This window comes from Hibiscus syriacus, unplaced genomic scaffold (assembly GCF_006381635.1).
Source record: "Hibiscus syriacus cultivar Baekdansim isolate YM2019G1 unplaced genomic scaffold, ASM638163v2 tig00112988_pilon, whole genome shotgun sequence".
NCBI lineage: Eukaryota > Viridiplantae > Streptophyta > Magnoliopsida > Malvales > Malvaceae > Hibiscus > Hibiscus syriacus.
The window spans coordinates 991,066-1,011,467 of NW_024063432.1; the positions used below are offsets into that span (position 1 = coordinate 991,066).

A 20,402-nucleotide genomic window follows, 5' to 3' on the forward strand; every position below is an offset into this window, starting at 1 on the left:
GCATGTGCATATACACGATATCTATTTTTATTTCAAGTAAAAACATTAAGCAATCATCATTAAAGCTATATAAAAATACACGAGATGTCATACATACCAAAGTTTACTTTTGAAAGCGTCACTGTGTCTGCACCTGAAGATAGCCCAAACACAGATGGGATTCACATCGGGAGATCAGATGGGGTTAAAATTATAAACATAAATATCAAAACTGGTGACGATTGTATTTCAACTGGTATTTCAACATTAATCTTATCTTTATTATTTCCTTCTTCTTGTTTCTCTCCCCCCCCCGTAGGCCCCTAACTTATCAAATGGATGCATTTAACTTTGATTTATTGAGTTACCTGACTATTAAAAGTTATAAAATGGTTTTTGATTATAGGACATTGTTTTGTTGAGTCTTCAACTATTTAAAGTTATTAAATGGTCACTCAGCTATTCATATGTTTCAAATTCGTCATTTTCTGTTAAAAATTTGATAGACGTCAGAGTTGGACATTAACCTACTGATTGAGATATGATGAAAATTCAATCAATAGGTTAACGTCCAGCTTTGACAGCCGTCAATTTTTAATGAAAAAAGATGAGCTTAGAACATATGAACAGTAAGATGATCATTTTATAACTTTTAATAGTCAGATGACTAAATAAAACAACCTCCTATAGTTGAGGGATCATTTTGTAATTTTAATAGTCAATGGATTCAACAAAACAATGTCTATAATCGATTAATTATTTGTGTATTTACCCTTTTTAATTGTTTTGACTTTGTTTTTATTCTCATTTTTATTTTTATTTTTACATGTAGCCCAACGTTCATTAAAATATGGAAAATGAAATCAGTGCAAGACTTCAAGCCAGCTCCATATATAGCAACAGTGTTGAACTGCATGATGCTATGGTCTACCCACTGTCCATCCCGAGAGCACTTTGATCATTACCATCAATGGAATTGGTCTCTGCATTGAGCTCGTCTTCATAACCATCTTCTTTATCTACTCCGACAATAGGAAGCGAGTTAGTATCTTTCTTTCACCATTTTCCATGCTTTTCATGGACTTTGATCGTATTTCTCGCATCGTTTGCATAAATAATCTTTTTTTTTATTATTATTTCTAGAAGTATTTTAACTCTTAACGTTTTAATTTTTATTAAAATATCTAAATATATTTTTAGTTAATTAACGATCAACACATATTACGGATGTATCATTTTCACATATGCTTAATTATTGATGTGATACGTGTAATGTTACCCAAATTTACCGGCATGAAATGTGGCACTTCACCTATAATCGTAACGTAATATGTGTCACATCAATAATTAAACACATGTAAAAATATCATTTTGTAGTTATTAAATCAGTTAACGACAAATAAAAACGATCAAAAAAGAAAATATAAAGAACACCAAGATTAAAAAACCCAGGGAAAAAAACATAGGTAGAGAAGAATAAAATTTCATTATGTCGAAAAGTATAAGATTTATGACAACTGTTCCTCAATCTAAACCCTATTTTCTAATTTCTATTTATAGAGATAAGAAACAAAGGAAACTTGCATAAGAAGAATACTACTCTAACTGAATTTTCTTTCTTGATTTTTGACTACTGTTTTGATTATAATTTCATGGCCATGTCCAAGAAGGAATTGGGTCACAACTCTAATAGAATATATCATTAATATATGTTGATCGTCTGTCGATTAATAATTTACTTTCAATAGTGATATTTTAACCAAAATTTAAAATGTTGAGTGTTAAAATACTAAAAAAAAGTATACGATAAAAGTGACCATTTATACAAATGTTAAGAATAATTTCATCGTTATGTATTTAAGATATCGATATAGTAAATGTTTACTTGCTTATCATTTTGTTTGCAGAAGAGAATCATGCTATATCTTGTACTCGAAATCATCTTCATGGCAGCAGTAGTTGAAATTACCTTGACGATGTTCAAAGCCACCAAAAAAAGGTCCATGTTCGTGGGAATAATGGCCATGATCTTCAATATAGGAATGTATTTCTCACCATTGACGGCCATGGTACGTGTTCTTAATTTGCTTTTATTCCTTTGCTGCAAACTCTACGTACCTTGCTCCAAGGTTTCAAATAGCGAAATAAGAACACTATAGAGGCTGTCATTTCGCAGTAGTATCGCCGTCTTTATAATTATAATTAATATGTTTTAGAATAATGTGTGAAATTTAAAAAAGTTTACGATCGCTACACCCATAGTAACCGTAATGATATCCGTTATGTCCGTAATCGCAATAAACACGACGAGATAAAAAGCGTGACCGCAAATGCTAATTAGATCCATGCCTTGCTCTTTTCATATGTAATGATCTGTTGACGTTTTTGGCAGCGTATGGTGATCAGGACAAAGAGCGTCAAGTACATGCCGTTCTATCTCTCACTTTTTAACTTCTTGAATGGGATTGTTTGGACGGCTTATGCATTACTCAAATCTGATATTAACGTCTTGGTAACTCTCTTCCCTTCCCTTTATTCTAGGGCTATGCTATTACTCAAATTTGATATTAACGTCTTTGTAACTCTCTTCCCTTCCCTTTATTCTAGGGTTATGTTATTTTCTCACATCACATCTAAGGATGGACTGAGGATAAACAAACGACTCTTGAAATTTTTAAATTATTGTATATTTTAGATATTTTCTATCGGTAATTTAATTTTGTTAAATTAGAATTTTGTAAATACTTTAGTTCTTAAAATTTTTGGTAAATTACATGTTTAGTACTTAAATTATCACTATTGTTTCATTTTGATACCTAAACTTTATTTTTTTCAAAATCATTTCCAACGTTTAATTTATGTTTCAATTTGGTACCCCACCATTAACAACTTAATAGTGATGTTGATGTGTCACTATAAGGTAATGACGGAGACAGATCATTTTTATAGATGGGAGGGGCAATGACCCCCCAAACTTTGATGGTCTAATTACCTCTTAAGCAACTAGTAGTTTTGAAACCATTGCAATTAAGTCCTTGCCCCTCCCAAAATTTTCTAGTATAATTATTTTTTAGGACACTATTAGTTTTAAAATTAATGAAATAAAGTCTTAATCCCAATTATTTCTGTTTTAATCATATTATAAGACCTCTGAATTTTAAATTAATGAAATTAAACCCTTAATATGTTAATTTTATGGTTTAATACTTTTTAGGAGCCTTTTCATTTTGAAGTTAAACAACTTACCCCCTCATAATTCCTGGGTAATGGCATGTCATCAAGAAAAAACAAAGTAAAAAATGTCATGTCAATAATTCTGTTAATTTTTTAACGGTGGAGTACTAAATTGAAACCTAAACTAAATGTTAGGTATAATTTTGGAAAAAATAAAGTTTGGGTACCAAAATATAACAAAAGAAATAATTTAAGTACTAAACTTGTAGTTTACCCTAAAATTTTGGATGTTCGTTTCTACAAACATAAATTCCTATTTCGCTCCCTACTTACATATGTTATATATAATGGGACACTCACTTTCTTGTGTACAATCATAGGTTCCGAATGGGTTGGGGACCCTATCAGTGCTGGTGCAGCTCATTCTTTATGCTTGGTACTCTAAATCTACCAACTGGGATGATGATGTTAAAGCAGCAGCTCAACAAGTTCAACTTTTCGAGATTTGACAAATCCATCGACTGTGTTGCTCATGCTTCTCCCTTAAGTGGATTGTTCGTGTTTTTTCACTACCAGCTTCTTGTATTAGTTTAGACAAGGATCTGTAAAACAAATCCGTTCAGCATTTCAGTTCCACTTCTATTGCAAAACCTGTTTGGTTTGTGTTGAAATTTGCCCCTGATTCTTATCAGCATTTCACTTCCCAGTTTTATTGCAAAATAAAGAAAAGGTTTAGTTTCTGTTTAGACAAGGATACAAAGTGCATGAAAGCAGCGGAAATATTTTGCATGGATATAGCCTAACACCACAATCCTTATGACCGTAGTGTAACCGACGTATCGTAACATTTTTAAAACCACTGTAACATTGCAAATCACATATGCAACGTAAAAATATAATTATTTTTAAGAAATAAATCATGTAAAGTCTGCAACATCCACAACTGTGACACCATAATTACAACCGCAATTTAGTAATATATCCACCATGCCCTAACGTAGATAAACTTTAGCGATGCTTAGATGATTAGTTTATTGTATAAATAGTTAACTTACATGTGGAGAATTCAAACATATATAAATTATAAAAATAAAAATTTGTAAATATAAATATGTTTGGATTTTATAAGCGAAAAAATAATCAAATTGAAATATATATAAGACGACATTTCAAACTTCTACAGTCCATCGATGATAATTGATCTCGAATAATGAGTGATATTGTAAGCATTGAGCAAAATACTTGTCTCACAACGAAGTGATAAAGATGCAAGTAAATTAGCTACGATCTGTTAGTAACTCAGCCAAGCAAAATGGAGAAGAAGACATCAGTAATAAGATTTGATGGTCGATCTGATAGTTACATCACCCTATTTATGGATAATATTTCACCTGGATTGCACTGGAAAGGTTTATGACATGCTTTTGCAAGACATGGAGAAGTGATGAGCTGTTTCTTATTATAATTGAAGATAAGGATCTGTATGTACTTCTTGAAGACTTCAAATGATCTTGGAGAAAATCTTCATGAACATGAAGCCATGGTCGGAATCTATGAAGTTACCGACAAGAGAGACATGGTTGGAGGTTTGGGGGTCTCTCTATATTGCTGGAATCATGTTAATTGTAATAGGAAATGCCTCACAATCTTAGGACTGTGAAAAATTTACAATTATGGTATCTACTGAGTGGTTGGTTGTCCCTTGTTCCCATATGTAATGGGTAAGGGGGAGGTAAGATAGTAGGCTGACCCCAACACCAGGTTGAGAGCAGCTTCAGTAGAAGACCTCCGAATTATGAAATGCCCTCCGTAGGTGACAAGGCGTTGTTTCTATGTCAAATAAATATGCCTTAATCTCAATAAAAATAAAATAGAAATAAGTAGTATAGAGAGAGTAAGAGCCGATCCGCAAGAAATATCGAAATTGCCGATGAATTGATCTTGTTTCAGGACTAAGCGTGATCTTGTGATGAAAAATAAAAAGGGGTTGTTGTTTTTTCAAGAGTAATTAAAAGTAAAAATCGAAGAAAGTAAATTGAAATAAAATATATTTATAAAAAATAGCCTTGGGCTTCCGCTTTGCCTCGAATTCCAATCAATCATTGAATAGGATTTTATTCCAGTTAAATGTTGGTGTGAGTCCGCAAGGTTCAATCCTTGTAGCTCAATTTCCCTTAAGTGATTGAACTTCCCCAAATCTATTTTGGAGTTCTTAATCTTAGTTTAGAATAACCGCGGCAATCGAAGTTAACCAAAAACCATTCAAAGCGCTTTTGGAAAATTCCCGACTCGAATTATGCTTCCTCTATGAAAGTCGAACTCGATCTCAATCTCCCCTTAGCGTTCTATCGCTAAAGTGTGTTCTAGGGAATTCAAATCAGTTGATTCTATATTCCCAACGATAAGTCTTAACAACATCCAAGTCAAAATCTATTTTTAAAGCGAACGCGTCTTGATTTAAGAAAGACGATCTATCAATCTAGTTTCCATAAAATTGAGAAATTTAACCCGAAGGGTATGAGGTGCTTTTCAATTCTCATGATAAGAATTGAGTCATTGCTTCAGCCTTTGGCTACGAAAAACTTAGATGAGAATGATAGAAATCATACTCATCATTTTAAAAGTAAGAAAGCTTAAAAAGAAAAATAAAGAACGAAAGTAAAAAAAAGAAAAGTATTTTATAAAACGAAAGAAAAGAAAAAGAGTTGTGAAATGTATCGATGAACAAGAGATGATTTTTCAGACTTACCTCGATGGGTATTTATAGTTTATGAAAAACCCTAAAATTACATTAAAAAATCCTAAAAGATAATTTCTTAAAATTAAATCCGAACAAATAAAAAGATAATTCTAAAAATTTGAAATTCAAATGCTTCAGCCGTCCGTCCTACTTCTGGAAGCTACTGACTGGACCTTCTAGAAGATGTTGACGAGCTGCCACATCAACATTTTCATGCCCAGATTCATGTTTACTGTTTCAGTCTTGATTTCAGAACAAAAAAATTGCAGTTTTCAGGCCTTTTAAGCACATTTTACAGAAATCATTGTCCTGCACATAAATCATGTAAAATGCCCAAATTAGCAATAATAATGAACAATCGAAGAGTATTTAAACACAAAATAAACACTAGTCAAATTCTCCCTCACTTATCCGATGATTGTCCTCAAGTATTTTTCAATCAACATGCCAAAATTATTAGTTACCATTCTCCAATTTACATCATACTATAACCATCCCAATGAACCAAAATCGAAGCAATTAATTGAAACTAGAAATCAATCAAGCAAGTGTCAAGGCTAGGAAATAAGTTAAGGAAAAATAAGGCATTCCAAAAATTCACTAATCTCATAATGCAAAACTCAATACCCTCACTAAAGATTCACTAATTCCGCTCAAAGTGTTTAAGGGCAAAGAAACGTTCAAGCCAAAACAAGTTAAAGCATTACCATAAGCTTGTAATTAAATTCAATCTCCACTATTTAAAATTGAATTTGACGTAGAAGTCAAGAGGTAGTTAGATTTGGTCGTAACGTGGCTAAGGTATGGGTTGGATAAAGGCCAAAATTCGGGTTAAAGAATCAGGAAAAAGAAAAGATCATTCCAAAATTTATTCTAAAGGAAATAAGCAAATATAAACAAAAAACTCCCTCTTTTTTTCTCTCGAACTTTTCTATTTTCTGTTGTTTTTTTGCTATTCGAATAATTTAAAAATTATGCACTATTTTTTCTTCTTTTTTCTACACTGTTCGAATCAAACTACACTTTAGTTCTTTTTTTTTGTTTGAACAATTTCTAATTTCCTGCATTGTTTTCTGCATTGTTCTAATCTGCACAGTATTTTTATGCATTGTTCGAACAGTGAATTTTTTGTTTTGTTTTTTTTTCTTGAACACTATTTTTTTCCTGGTGGAACAATCTTACTTTTTCCTAAAAACGGGTGACAAGAGAGGGTAAAAATAAAAAGAAAGGCCTCGGTTTCGATTTGATGGGGTGAAAATCAAACAAAAGGAAAATAGTCTCAAACATGGTTCATCGAGGGACAAATAAAAGGGTAGGCATTTTGGGTAATGAAAGAGTTAATCCTAAGTGACTCTATCATGCTAAAAACATCAAATTCATGCATGTAGTCTCGACAAGCATTACATCACGAGTTCTAGAATGCCAAGACTAGTTTAGCACACACAAAGAAACAAAGAGCAAGAACAAAAAGTGTATGCTCATTAGGCTCAAAGCTCACATGAATATGCTCAATGTATCAAGTCTAGCATCAATTCAACCAATAAACCATGAAACGTCAAAAAAATTCAAGAAAAATTCACTAGCTATGCCAACTAACCATCATGCATCCTATGTTCAATTCAAAGCAAGATTAAAAATTCATCGGAAAAATTAAAACAACCAAGTGAATTAAAGAATAGGCAACGAACAATTTCAACACATCAAAATCAAAATAACCTAAATTCAACCATCCAACAAGCAAGGTGAAATGCAACATGCTATCCTTCCCTTTCACTTAAGCCGTTTTGTCTCAAAACGTAATTTAAAATTATTGCAGAAGAGAGGGAAAAAGAATACTCCTCGATACGTCGAGATGGCTCGGGCAAAGGTAAGAGAAGGTCTCGAAAAGGTTGGTTTCGATGGAATCCAAGTGGTCGTGCACTTTACATCTCCTCTCGCACATCCGAGAGTGCCGATGAGAAGTCCCATTGAGTCCTTGATTTCTAGTTCTTACCATGATGGACAGCAAGAATTAAGATGATAAAGAAGTATTGAAAAAGGAAAAGAAAACTAACCGATGCTGGTCCAAAACGACGATGGCGATCGACGGTGGAGAGAAGGTAGAGTGACGGTGGTTCTTGACGATATGAGCGAATCAGCACACAGTTTGGGCAAATGAGAAAGAAGAGTTTTTCTTTTCTTTATTTTCACGTGTAATAAGGAGGAAGAGTTTGAAAATAAAGTTTAATTGGGTCAAATGAGAAAATAATGGGATAATAATTGGGTTTGAAAATTAAAAGGTGAGAAGTTGAAATGGTGCACTCCACCAAATCAAGCAAAAATTGCTTATGCCTGAGATGAGTTTTCACCATTTTCTTGCTTTTGGTTTGAACAATTCTCGATTCCATCTTGCTTAAAATTCAAGAATAATGGGATACCTAAAAAATTAAAAATTTATTAATGGCAGGTTCAAAAACATTAATAAAATTTACACTCGTAGCAGTATCAGAATGTCGCATCACTTTATACACGTCAAATTCAACGACATGACCATCGAAATCCATCGTAAGAATTTTACTTCCAAAACAAGAATTTGTCCAGTCATTTTCCATGTCAATTACATAAAAATTTCCCGAAAAGATTAATTCGTTTACCTTAACGAAGACGTCTTCAAAACTCATTCCGGGTAAATCACTGAGTGATTCGCAAGCTAAATTGTTACTTTTGTATCGTTCAAAGGCTCAGTAGAGAGTAAGTGATATACAAATAAAGGCATTAAATTAATTGATACTCCCAAATCTTTTTTTTAATCGGGAGGGGAATGGTGGTGGGACTTCTTGCAAATCTTTTTTTCCTTGGACCTTGCGCCATCCTTACTTCCTTTCTGGGAGTCTGCACCTACTATTGTTTCTTTTTACTAGGATTCTGGTCTTGGGATTCTACGCCTACACCATCTGGGATTGATTGTACGATAACTTTTCTATTCTGAAGGGTGATAACGCTCACATTTTCCCTTGGATTTTCCTCAGTTTAAGATGGGAGTTTACCTTGTGACTTTAGTCGCCCTATAGCTTGAGCTTATTGACTCATATATTTGTCAAGTTCTTGTAAATGGGCCTCAGTACTATTCTGGAGTTTCTCCTAGGAAAGAGCCAATCGCTCAACAATTGACTCGAGCGATGACTTCGGTGGGTAGTAAGGCTGCTGCTGAGGTGGTCTATGTTGATAAGCTAGATTAAGCCTCGGGTTCTATGCGTAATTGAAGTTTGGTTTGTCTCTCCATCTCGGATTGTATGCGTTGTCGTATGGGTTGTATAGTCTTTGAGGTGGTCCCAAAAAATTGAAAACGACATTGCCTTGAGTGCTCGCTTCTTCTTGCAGCATTATGCAACAATCCGTAGAATGATCGGGCATCGTGCAAATGTCACACAATCTAGTTGGCCCAGTTTTTCCTACAACAAGAGAATTAACCACTTCAGTAAGTTTATCTAATTTATCTTCAACCGAAACTAAACTTACCTTGCGAACACGTCGGCTAGGTTCACATGTTGCGCTAAAATGTTGAGAGTTGGTTTCCATTGTTGAATTTAAGTCTAGTGTTGTATGCGGGGTCATGTTGACGAATGCTCCTCTACTAGCAGCGTCGACCATCTTCATTTCCAAAGGAAGCACTCATTCGTAAAAATATTGGAGAAGCGTTTGTTTTGTTTGTCGTAACCAGTTTTTGTCCGGGCACGAATTTTTTTAACTTAGCGGGAAAAGTAATGTGAATAAATGGTTTTTAAAATAATTTGGGAGTCGCCATCGGCCTTTTGGGTCAGGTAGGTCGAATACCTAAAAATTATCTTTTAAAAGAGTTTTTAAGAAAATATCAGTTAAAAGATGGATTGATCTGCGTTTATAACCAAAAATTCGTTCTTTTTATTAATAAAAAGGGATTCGTGGTCGGTTACGTTTAGGGAATGATTAGCACCCCTATAATGCCCAAAATTGGTACTTTTTAATTATGAATTGTCTCTATTATTGGAAAAAATTCAAAGATATATTTAATTCATAATTATATTATTTCAAATTTTATTACTATAATTTTTTAAGAAAATATATTAATTTAAATATATTTATAAAAATATTATTTATTTAGAATATCAGAAAATGACTTCTAGGTGCCTTAAGACAACTCTTTTCTCGATAATAAAAAATAAATAAATGACTAAAACATTTCTTAAGATAATAAAAATTTATTTAATATGTAAGATATTTATTTATTCAAAAATATCAGAAAAGGGCTTCTAGGTACTTTAAGACAGCTCTTTTCTTCGATATTAATAAATAATATTAAATTTTAAATTTAAATAAAACTATAGGTATATATTTATATGAATAAGATAATAATAATAATAAAATAATAATGAAATAATATTTAAACATATAAAATTAAAATATAAATAATAAAATTAAAATTAAAATTAAAATTAAATATAAAAAGTAATAAAACTTATAATTAAAATTAGTGACTAAATTATGACATATCAAGATTAAATGCTCTAGTTTGAAATATTATGAAAACTAGGTGTTACTAATATAATAATCCTTAATTAATTAATTAGAGGTCAAAATAAAAGTTATTAAAGTTATAAGGACTAAATACGGTATTTACCCTAAATATATATAAGTATACAGGCTAGGACTAAATTATAAACTAAATAAAATCGAAAGACCGAATTAAAAGGTTCAAGATTTGATTTCAGTGACCAAAATGAAAAGTTACAAAACTGTGGTGGCAGCGGGTATAGTTTACCCACGCGAGAAATTACAGATATACCCTCCCCCAAAACGACGTCGTTTGGGAGGGGTATTTAAATTTCAGTGACCAAAATGAAAAGTTACAAAACTGTGGTGGCAGCGGGTATAGTTTACCCACGCAGAAATTACAGATATACCCCTCCCCCAAACGACGTCGTTTGGGAGGGGTATTTAATATCCCAAACGGCTGGCCCGAAGGGCCAACCCCTCATTTCTTCTTTCTTTCTTCTCTCTCTAACTGAGAGAGTTTAATATTCTCTCTCGCCTCTCTCTTCAAATCCCTCATCAGAGAGATTAGAGTTCCAGCCGACAACCGTGCTCTGGTGTCGACCACCGCCGCCGGCCACCGTCAACGGTGGCCGATTTTTTTTTTAAAATACCCTAGGATATAAATCTCACAGTTCTAAGGCTGAATCCGACATCTATTTTCCCCAAAAGTCATTGGAATTTCCTAGATCTAAGAAAATACCTTCGGTATTTTCGGTACTTCGGCGATGTTTGGAGTTCTCCGGCGAGGTAAGTTCTCTTTCTCTTTTCTCGGCTGATGGTTGATTTGTGTTGGTGTGGTTTTGCTCCTCTCCTTGCTCTCTCTTCGTCTCTGTCCTCTTTTTAATTTGGAGGTGTGGTGGCTAAAGCCACCACCGAGGCTTTCGTCGGACCGGTCCTTAAGGAGGCTTTCGGTGAGTCACCATAACTATGGTGGTGACTCACCATAGGCAACAACGTGGATGATCAGAGTCATGGCAGCAGAGCTTCTAGAGGCTTCGGCGGCGAGGTGGTGTGGCACTGGAGTGTCGGCAGCTGGACGTTGGACCACCTGACAGAGGCGACGGCTGACCTTCTGGAATCTTGGAGAGGCAGCTGCGGCGCTAGGGTTTAGAAACCCTAGCTGAAACCTTAAATGTTTAGGGTTTCATTTTGGTATAGACCGGTTGTTCGGGCTTGGTTGTAATCGGGCCAGAGTTGGGCCTTGGGTTGTATCTGTAATAAAATAATAATAATAATAATAATATTATTATTATTAATAATAAAAATAATAATAATAGTAATAAAAATAAATATAATAAATATAATAATAAAAAACCAAATGTAAAAAACTAGTGTCTTTATTGTTAATCCGTGTTGCGGACAACTTGCGCAAAGCTTTTTGAATTGCTCCCAATAATCATAGAGTGATTCTCCATCTCTTTGCTTAATTCCCAGAATGCTCCTTCATAGTTCGCTCGCCTTTACTGCTGAAAAAACCTGTCAAGAAAAATTCATGTTAAATCATTCCAAGTATGAACTGAATTTGGCGGTAAATAAAATAATCATTCTTTAGCAATGTTAAATAAAGAAAAAGGGAAAGCTCTTAATTTAATTTGGTCATTGAAAACTCCCTAAGGTTTCATGCTTGAACAGACAAAATGAAATTCTACCAAATGTTTGGGCAGGCTTTCACTGGAATATCATTGAAAGTGGGAAGAAGATGAATTAGCCCCATTTTATTTGAAACGAAGTTTCTCATTGAGGGAAGGCGATGCAAAGAGGTTCTTGAACAGTTGGTGTTGCGGCTAACTGACGAATAGTTCGATCGACCATCGGTTCCGGCATTTGTGTACCGGTCTCGGCTTCAGGTAGTGTAGAGTGTGATTTGGCTTGTGATGCTTCGGGATTCATCGATTACTCTTGTGTGGCGTCAATGTCAGATGATGCTTCGAGATTTGATTGATCTTTTTTTCATTTTCTTTTCTCTTGAAGAGTTTTTTATGGATTTGTGCTTCGATTTCTAGATCAAATTCTTTTAATATGCCCGGATTTTGCCTAGTCATAAAAAACAAAAACAAAATATCAGTAATTTGTTGTATTTCTTGGCAACGATGCCAATTTGACAACACGTCGTTTCTATGTCGAATAAATATGTCTTAATCTCAATAAAAATAAACTAGAGATAATTAGTATAGAGAGAGTAAGGGTCGATCCACAAGGAATATTGAAATTGCCAATAAATTGATCTTATTTTAGGACTAGGCTTGATCTTGTAATGAAAAATAAAAAAATTAAAAGTAAAAAATCGAAGAAAATAAATTGAAATAAAATTTATTTATAAAAACCATCCTTAGGCTTTCACTTTGGCTCGAATTCCAATCAATCTTTGAATAGGATTTTACTTCGGTTAAATGTCGGTGTGAGCCTACAAGGTTCAATCCTTGTAGTTCAATTTCCCTTAAGTGATTGATTTTCCCCAAATCTATTTTGGAGTTCTCAATCTTAGTTTAGATTAATTGCGACAATCGAAGTTAACTCAAAATAATTCAATGTGCTTTTGGAAAATTCTCGACTTGAATTATGCTTCCTCTATAAAAGTCGAACTTTATATCAATCTCCCCTTAGAAATCATACTCAACATTTTAAAAATAAAAAAGCTTAAAAAGAAAAATAAAGAGCGAAAGTAAAAAGAAAAGTATTTTATAAAACTAAAGAAAAGAAAAAGAGACGAGAAATGTATTGATGGACAAGAGATGATTTTTCAGGCTTACCCAATGGGTATTTATAGTTTCTGAAAAAACTTAAAATTACATTCAAAATCCTAAGGTGGCGTTTGATTCGCTAGAATGTTTATGAGAGAGTTGGAATCTGTGAAGAAATTAGAATCTGTAGAAATTGAAATCTATAGAAATTGGAATTTGAATCTGAAACCTGTTTGGTTGGCAGGAAATTGAATTGGAATCCAATTCCATATTCTATTTGATTCGCAAACATGTCAGATGAATTTAATTTCAGTAATATAAAATGACGGAATTGCCCTTCTTATTTTTTTACTTAATTTTAGTTTGTTTTATAACTTACATGTAGTAATATATTATAAAAATTTAAAAAATATTAAATTTTCATTTTATTGATTGATTATTCATTTCAATAAATTATAAAAATCATATTAATAAACATCATAAGTTAAAATCATCCCAATTAGGGATGGTCGTAGGTCGAGTTGGATCGGATTTTGGTCCACCCGACCCGACCCGAGAATTAGGGAACCTCCACCCGAGACCCGACCCGACCAAAATAAATATTCACCCGACCCGACCCGAAATAATAAAAAAATTTATTTTTATTCAATAAAAACATTGACTTAATTGCAAAAATATATATATATAGAAAGGTATTATTGTAATTATTCCTAAATATATAAGGTAAAATTATGTATTTTTTCAGATCGGATCGGGTATTTTTCACCCTAAACCCGAACCCGAACCGAATATCACACTTAAAAAAACCCGACCCGAACCCGACCTGAATATCACACTTAAAAAAACCCGACCCGACTCGAATATCAAACTTAAAAAAACCCGATTGAACCCGAATTTTTTAAAAAAATGCGACCCGAATACCAAAAGATTAATGAGGGTAGTGTGGTCAAATTTCACATTCCCTCCTCCAAAGGATTTCAATTCCATCATGTTATGGATGAAATTTATTTTCCCTCCCTTGATGGAATTGGATTCCAATTCCCCCTAATTCCAAGGGATTCCACCAAACCAAACGCCACCTAAAAGATAATTTCTTAAAATTAAATCCTAACAAATAAAAAGATAATTCTAAAAACTTGAAATTCAAATGCTTTAGCCGTCCATCCTGCTTCTGGAAGCTTCTGACTGGACCTTCTAGAAGTTGACGAACTACCATGTCAGTCTTTTTCATGCCTAGATTCATGCCCACTGTTCCAGTCTTGATTCCAAAACAAAAAATGCAGAGGTCTTTTAAGTACATTTTCCAGAAATCATTGTCCTGCACTGCACATAAATCATGTAAAAATAACTAAATCATCAATAATAATGAACAATCAATGAGTATTTAAACATAAAATATAACACAATGATTATAATTTATAGGCGAGAGATAAAAAGTTTATCTATATAAAATTTTAATTATGTGTTCAAATTTATATTAATTGACAATAAACGTATATATACACTGCAGACGTACTCGAACAAAATGTATTATCATCATTGAAATCAATAATTACAAAGATGCTAACTTGTACCCCTCAAAGCAGCAGATCCATACTCCTTTAAGGGATTTTATTACACAAATAACATCACAAAAAGGAACTTCTATACTTTTTCTCTTTAATGGCTCCTATAATGCATTATCTTCAATCATAAATACATAAATCCATGCATGTCAAACCTTAATTCCCTAGCCGTTTAACGTGTGGGTTGGCGTCAAGAAGGGTTTCCAATGATCTGGCTTTCCGGCTCCGAACTCGACCCGCTTCTTTTAGTAGTTCAGCTAACCTTTTCCTCTCGTCACAAACCTCTGGATTTGCGGTCCCGAGCTTCTCCTCTCTCGTCACGACAACATATTCCAGTATTTCAATCGCGTCGTCCAACCTGTGCGCAACAATCGGCGTAACAAAACTAAAAATCAGCATCCGGATGAGATTGAGACGAAAGGAACAGAAGAATATTTGTACCTGCCACTTGCATCATAAGTGCCTGAAAGGTTACTGTATACCCCGAGCGTATCGGGGTGATATGGTCCGCACTCTTGCTCCAATATTGTTTTGGCTTCTTCGAACAAATCAACCGCCTCATGTGTAAGGTAGCGTTGCACGCAAGCTAATCCCAATTGATTGAGAACAATGCCGAAGAAGGCGGATTTCCTCTTTCCGCAAGCACGTAGCTTAGAGATCGCACTTTTGAAGGATTTGTAAGATTCTGAGTAGTTCCCCAGCATGTAATACATTACTCCCATCTGTGCTTCGATCCCGGCTATTGTGCTTTGCTGACCAGGGGCATCATTGTATAGTTTTAAGGCCTTGTGTAGCAACTTGATTGCCTGATCAAGCTCATTCATCGATTCATAGATAACCGAAACATTTGTGAGCCCACTTGCGATTTCCTCTGGAGGTATCCCAGGCACTGGATTTTCATAGATTCGGAGAGCATTCTCGCAGTATGATTTCGATTCCTTTAGTTTCCCTGTCTTGTTAAACAAATCAGCCAACCGGACAAAGACTGATCCAACAGCAGGGTGGTTCTCCCCTTTGGTCGTCTTAAAAGCTGTGAGTGCTTTCTCATATGCAAAAACAGCCTCGTCGTATCGAGACAAGGATAAGTATGTGTCTCCGATGCTGCAATCAACAGAAGCCACGTCTGTCTCCTGACCATTTGCCACCATGGTCATACTGGCTAAAACAAGATGCTCCAAAGCAGCTTCATGGTCTCCCTTTGTTTCACATATGAGACCCATGAGCCTCCTATCTTCTGCCTCTTCGAGAAGAGCCGGAGAACCATTTTCTCTGTGAATGTCGAGAGCCATTTGGCACAGCCTCTGAGCTTCATCGAATTGCAACGCCTGCACATAAGCTTCAGCCAAATACCTGCAGGTCTCACCGATTCTGGGATCTGCTTCTCCAAGGACTTGTTTCTGGACTTCAAGGCCAGTGGTATAACAAGTTATGGCTTTCTCGAGCTGTCCTAACATTGCATACGTGTCGCCCAACTGCATATGACCTGCAAATTTAGCAAGACCATGCTCTTGGCCTTCCTCGATCACTGGAATCTCAATCGATTGCTCGAGAAGAGGAACCGCCTCATTGTACTGGCCTAAACTGCAGTATATTGCTGCAGTAACATGCAAACACATGACCACTTCTAAGCTGGTTTCTCAATGGCACAAAGTTCATATGATTTTGCTGCTCGAAGTGCTAATTCAAGAGCTTTCGAGGGATTCTCTCCTGCAGAAACCAAATCTCTAGCTTGCTTGAGTAACAATGGTCCGATATCAGGATTACCTAACCATGACTCGGAAGCATCCTCGATCCCATTTTGTAAATTTGACCCTTTCCCTTTCTTCATGGATGCAACTCCCATGTTTGATCTCTTTGGATTCTTATTGTTCGGCTTATTGATTGGAGGTTTCTCAGGTGGACTTTTTCCCTTAAAACCGGTTTTCTTTGATGCTCCAGAGTCCAACTGCGATTGAGATTCTTTCTGGAAGTGATCCGAAGAAATCGACTTTGCATTGCAGATTGGGTCTTGTCCAACTGCCCTGACTTCTTACCACTGGACAAGCCTCCCTTCTTAGAAGAAGAATTACTACAACTACCATCTTTAGGTTTATCCAAATCCTCTTGCATTATCTCAACTTCCCTCATCTCCACTCCAACAAGATGGCCCAATTCGGAATCAATCCTAGACTCCTCACCATATGATTCAAAGCTCGGCCTTGAGTGTGACCGAACAGAACTCTTCATATCACACACATTCTCATAAAGTTGCTCAATAGAGGTATCAGCCTGAATCGTCTCATCATCGGGGCGATCCACAGATTCTGCACCACGAGGGCTTCGGGGACTCGTATTCTTAGCTGATTTATTCATAACCACATTCTCCTCAATACGCGACGAAGCCCTATCAACTTCATTCATAACTTCTTTAATCTCATCCATAACAAGAACAGTCATTGTTTCGCACCGACACCCCGAAAAACCCTAAACTTATCTAGCTGATCCTATCAAACAGTTCAAAAATCAGATCCCAGAAAGGGAAAAAAAAGTTTAAAAAAAATTATGCCATATCCAATCATTCAGCACATTCACAGAAGCAAAACCAACTAAAAGCAGTACCAAAAACACCATAATGACATCAAAAACTCAACCTTTTAGCTCATCATAACAATTTCTCAACAATTCATCAACATACATATAATAAGACTCAAATCCACCCAATTATCCATAAAATTCATCAACAAAAAAGGAAACCAATCATGCAAATCAACATAAACAAACAAGAAACACAAACCCCACAATCAATATCACAAAGTAAAGAGCTGACAATACCTCAACATTACAGCAATGGAGAAACTGATAAACAAGGCGATACCTTTAGCAGGGAGAAAGAGTGTACCTTTAGGAGGCTGGTATAAATAAAGCCTGTGCCCGGAGAAAGAAGAAGCAGAAGAGGGATAACAATGACAAAATGGGTTGGAACCAAAGGCATAAAAACAGTAGGAAAGTTGATAATGGTTCATGGAAGTTTTTAAATTGGGCGATAATGCTCTTTAGGGAAGATGGGATTCGAAAGCCCTTTTGACCTGCAATGGTCTGTGGGTGGAATGTAAGCATTACTTATGGACACAGTGTCATAATCCTGAAGTTTACTTCCTTCTCTTGCACTTGAAATTTACTTTCAGCAAACTTGTGTTTTATTTTTCTGCAGTTTGTTTTAAAGTTAAGCAAGCCAGATGTGCTTCACAGCTAAAATGTAAAACATACTTTATTTTAATATAAAAAATAAAAAATAATGTTAAATTAAAATATATTTAGGTTTTTAAAAAATTGTTCGTTAAAAATATTTTTCTTCATTTTCAAATGTATTTCGAGATATAGTTTAAGCATTTATTTTTGTATTAAGCTTTTTTAAAGGCTTAATGCACTTTTAAGTATCTAAATTATACCTAAAGTGACTTTTAATACATAAATATTTTTTTGTTAAAAATAAATACCTATATTTTCTCATTATAGTTTTAGATGTATACGTTAAAAAAACAAAAACTTTTAAGTGACATGTGTTATTTATATTTTTTATTTTTTAAAAAAATTAAAAAAAAATTAACGTGACACGTGTCATTTAACATTTTTAAAGGTATATACCTAAAAATATAAGAAAGAAAACATTAGATATATATTTTTAACGAAAAACTTTAGACATCAAAAATTAATTTAAAGTATAATTTATACTTAAAGGTGTATTAAATCTTTTTAAACAGTCAGTTAAATTTAGTATATTTAAATTTATGGTAGATTCGCATTTAATATTTAAACTATTAGTTTTGGTTATTTTAATATTTAAATTTTTAATTTTTTCAAAATAATATCTAAATTTTAGTTTTTATTTATTTTAGTATCATATTCAAAATTAATGCTAAATTTAAAAAAATTGAAAGTTTAGGTACTAAATTCATTAAGTTTTTTAACGGTGGGTATTAAAATAAAATAAAAACTAAACATTAGCATAGTTTTGAAAAAATTAAAAGTTTAGGTACTAAAACGACCAAAATTAATAGTTTAAGTACTAAATGTATAATTTATCCTTAAATTTAATATATTTAAGAAAAAGAATATTTTTTAATCACTAAAACGATTAAAAACCAAGTAATGAATTCATAAAAGATATTGTGATTGATTAGGGAGGGGATGAACCTAGGTCAGATTGTTTTGATTTAACCTGATTTTTAAAAATTTAATTTCATAAAATTTATATTGTGATTGATTAGAGAAGACTTTTTAAAAGATAATATTAGATTAATTTAATTTTAAGATGAAAAATCTTTAATTTAATCTGATTTGAAAAAAATAATATAATTATAATTTACATAAATATAGATAATTACAATAATATTATTTTATATACTTTTTAATTAAATTTTTATTTTACTTGATGAAAATAAAAAAATTATAATATATTTGTTTAACTACATATTTTTAGTATTTAAACTATTATTTTTTTTATTTTAATAACAAAATCCTATTTTTTAAATCATACGTGATTCTTCTGGCGATAGTCTGATGGAGATTGACACAACCTTCGTGACTCATTCCAAATAGTTCACAAATGAGAAGGCGAGCGTAATCCTCGATGAGTTTAATTATCTTCTCTGGAAACAACTTCTTTTAGCGTAAGAAGTCATTAGATGGAGAAGCTTCTCTATGAGTCTGTTGCCCCTCCGCCGTAGACTATAGTTCGTGACAATGGCGAGGTTGTGGAAAACGAAGATTATGAAATATTTGTTGCTCAGGATAGTGCCCTCGCATTGTGGTTACTATCCACTGTTAGTCCTCAGTTGTTTCCTCAGCTCGTTGGAGCGGAGTCAGCTGCTAAGTTTGGAGTGTGATCAGCAAGTTTTTCTCCGGTAAGTCTACCACTACGATAATGAGTTTGTATTATCGACTGAAGGCGGTCAAGAAAGGGGAGATGACTATACGTGTGTATATTTCTTACGTAAAAGAGATATATGACGCCTTGGCTGCTTGTGGTAGTCATGTGTCCGATCACGAGAAGGTTGCCACAATTCTTGGCGGTTTACCTGCTGAGTACAAGCCATTTATTGCGTGATTACAATGACTCAAGAGCCGGTTACGCTTGATGGAGTTATTTCGATACTTATTGATGTTGAACTCCAACAAAAAGGGTTTTGATCAATTTGAAGGCATAACGCATAAGTCTTTGTGCTAACGTTGCTCAGGTGGTTGCGAAGGACGAATTTCGTGGGACGGTTCATCTTCTGATTCTAGGGGTGGCCAGTCACAAAACTACCAAGGAGGTCGTGGCAGAGGACGTGTGATGTATCAATGCTGGCTGTGCGACAAGAACGGTCACCTTGTAGATTGTTGTTGGTGACAAATGGTTTCCGGCAGTGTCATTTATTGCCAGCAAGGGTAGTTCTATGAGCGGTGATCGGGCACCAAATGCCAGCAGATTCAATGCTAATCTTGTGAGTCACGATTGTGTATGTGCTCAGTTTGTTGGGACAGCTGGGTGTGTTGCTAATACGTACGCTTCAGCAGTTTCAAATGATCAAGGCAAGTGGTTCTTAGATTTCGGGGTCACTCGCCACATCACAGCTGACCCCACGGACATTGTGGATGGGGAGGATTACTCTGGTGCCGGTAATTTGATTGTTGTAATGGCAAAGGTTTACCTATTTCTCAAATTGGTCAAGCATCTTTGGTAACTGCTTC

At 34.3% G+C, this 20,402-nt stretch overlaps 2 pseudogenes; one reads left to right on the plus strand and one right to left on the minus strand.

The window, feature by feature from the left end:
* Window positions 1–154: 154 nt before the first annotated feature.
* Window positions 155–3,667, plus strand: LOC120185088 (annotated as a pseudogene).
* Window positions 3,668–14,777: 11,110 nt separating this feature from the next.
* On the minus strand, window positions 14,778–17,162 carry LOC120185064 (annotated as a pseudogene).
* Between the last annotated feature and the right edge of the window lie 3,240 nt (window positions 17,163–20,402).